At 33.8% G+C, this 2,956-nt stretch overlaps 1 long non-coding RNA gene across 1 annotated transcript; it reads right to left on the bottom strand.

Moving 5' to 3' along the window:
• Positions 1-10: 10 nt before the first annotated feature.
• On the bottom strand, positions 11-2,950 carry LOC140321404 (uncharacterized). The gene is made up of 3 exons (XR_011918927.1): positions 2,715-2,950; positions 1,719-1,849; positions 11-878 (listed from the first exon to the last, which is right to left on the bottom strand). It is a non-coding gene; the product is annotated as an uncharacterized lncRNA (long non-coding RNA).
• Positions 2,951-2,956: the final 6 nt, after the last annotated feature.

The following is a 2,956-nucleotide window of genomic DNA, read 5'->3' as shown; positions in this document are numbered from 1 at the left end:
TTAGGCGGCTTTAAGCAAGTTTTCTTGTTTTTCTTTTGTTCTATTCTCATAAGAACTCAAAGCTAAAATTGAAAATGTTTAAAATTGTGACCTTTCCTTGTTTGGAGAATGCATGCAAAGTGTGAGTTAAACAAAGCAGTCAATGGGCCTCTGGTAGATATCTATAGTGCTCTGGGAATCTGCTCACTTGTAGCAGTGGTTGGGTGCAAGCTGACTATTGCGCTAATAAAGGCAGTCTGAAAGGGGCCTTAGTTGCCCTATTCTTTGACCGGCTACTCTATTCTATACAGTCACTTTACAGTTATTAAAAATCACCTGAACAATTTGAAGTAAGAGTTGAAAAGCTACAGATCTGCATGCACTATATTGCAAAGTCTTATAAATACAATACATGTGAATTGCCAGGGCCAGGTGTAGATTTTACTTTCATTTATTTCCTATTATTTAGTGTAAATCTCATAAACACCTCTAAACAATCCTACATTTTAGTTTATTCATTGGTTTACACAAGAGTCAAAGACACACACCTTACTAAATAATTTCATTATTTTCATGAAATAATGAAATCTAAAATGATCCTGTCTCTAATAGCAAAGATTAGTTTTGGGGTTCATTCATTTCAGGTGCATTGCTTTAAATCTTCAACAGACTTTCTTGTAATGCATTGAACATTGTGCATTCTTGTATACAGGTTAAGTGCAAAAAACAATAGTTATTTATTTGTTTTGTTGATTTTCTACAGTTAAGATAATATGATATATGCATTTGCTTACCTCCATGTTTTGAACATATACTACTACGTTTTCTTCCAGCTGGGAAACAAAATTTGCCAATCTGTGAAACTTTTCAGCCAAACTGTCAAATTCTTTGTCTTCTTTCTGCGAAAAAAATATCAGCATCTTTATTTTTTTTACTTATAATAAATTACGTTAACTATACAATTAACATTTACAAATGTATATATATGTGTTTTTTTTTTTTACAAATGTATATTTGTATTTATATTTACAAATATACAATTAACATATTGGAATGGAAAGGCTTTGAGTCAGTATGATCTGATACAATCTATTTTCCCCTGAATTAGTAACAAAAGTCAAAGAAAAGATTGACACTGCCTTTTACAAAATCAAATAGGCATGGAATTGAACAGCCTTAAAGGAAAACTTTACTTTAAAAAAAGTAAAATTGCAAATTACTACACAAACCATTTTGTAATGTATTGGTAATAAAATAATCTTTCCACTTTGATCTGAAATTGAATTATTTTTTAAAAGTGTTATGGCAATCTACAGGCATTCTGTACACCTTTGGGATGCAAGATGCCCCCCGGAAGTGTCAGTTCAGGATGTGTAATTAGCAGAACGATTAGCCCTGGAATAGGAATTTACTTTGTTGAGATACTTGCTAAGAGTTAACTATTTCTAAAGTAACATAGACACTACATCTTATTTTTCCCATCGATGAAAGTTCGCCAAGTGATTAGGAATGAAAATCCTACCATCAGGAGTAATTTTGGAAAAAACATGCAGATAAAATGGTAAAGATATATAACCAAATACAGTTGAAGTCACCGGTTGCAAGAAAATTAGTGCTATGGCATGAGTACAGGAAAAAACATTTATTTTACCCATTTTTATTGACATGTAACTACATTTTCTCAACATAAACATACAGTAATGAAACACTTCAATTTCATTAGTTATTACATTACATACCTTGGGAGACATGCCTGTCTGTCGTTTTAAAATTGTGCTTAACCTCTGGGTTTTCTTACTAATAGTGTGAGTATTCAGCAAAGATATCCTTTCCCTCAAAGTCTTTCGGTCTGACTGTAGATACTTGGTGGCTGTACACAAAAAAATAAAACAAGGGAACATTTTTTAATTTGGTTGCCTTTTAGTTCCTGTTTTAAAATTGCAAAATAACCCTGGCCACAAACCTGGCCAATTTAAATATGAACCTGCAGTAAACAAAAAAAGGTATTTGTAGATCCAGAGATTTAAGAAGCTAAAAAAAACCCATGCCTGGTTTCATCCATGTTTGCCCTACAATATAATGGACAACATTACTTTTCTAAAAGGGGCTTGGAACGTAGCATAGATAGGGCAGTATAAAGTTTAGCATAGCATACAAGTAATGTTACAGAAAAGTGATATATACCCTCAACAGTTTATATTTCTGGATTAACTGATCAACTACACATTTGGTTTGGTGAATCAAGTTTTAATTCCGAATGCCCAGGTTTATATTAGATTTAGAAGGATCCAAACACAACTATTAAACAGGACAAACATTGAACATTGATAATGCTTGCTAAGGTGGGACAGATGGGCTGAAGGTCTCAAGAAAGACTTGCACTTAATGTTTAATTTGCTACAAAGTACAGTAACAGGAACATATCTGCAGTACTTTTTAAGTTCATTATATCACTTAAAAAAATGACCATTAACTCCTGGCACAGTGCCCATGGGGCATTCATGGTAAAAAGCTTGCACATAGGGGAGAGGCCTTGACACAGTGGCATTATTACGTGTTTAAGCAGGGCTTCCAATGCTCAATCAAGAATCTTACCTCTGGGCTACTAAACACCACTTGCCTAGGCTGAGAAAGAAAATCTTATCTTGGACAGTGCAGAAAATATGGTGGTACATGCTGCTCACAGAGCCAACAGTACCAGAGGCAGGCTGGGACAACACAGAGACAATACCCACAGCTTTAAGACTCTTGTCTTCACCAGTGTGGGTGATGAGGGATATGGATCTACTGCTTAACCTTTGCTTGCAGCACGACAATGGTATCAGAATCTTAGCTTAAAGCAAAAAAAAGAAACCTTAAATGATTTTTATGTAAAGTAGCAATAAATCAACTAAAGAAATATTTAACAATTATCTCTCTAAACAATGACAAAATAGAAACAGTGAAATAATTGTTAACACACATGGTAAATCACCTT

Source organism: Pyxicephalus adspersus, unplaced genomic scaffold, assembly GCF_032062135.1.
Source record: "Pyxicephalus adspersus unplaced genomic scaffold, UCB_Pads_2.0 Sca3420, whole genome shotgun sequence".
NCBI lineage: Eukaryota > Metazoa > Chordata > Amphibia > Anura > Pyxicephalidae > Pyxicephalus > Pyxicephalus adspersus.
Note: the sequence above shows the minus strand (reverse complement) of the source record. Positions and strands in the feature narration are given on the sequence as shown.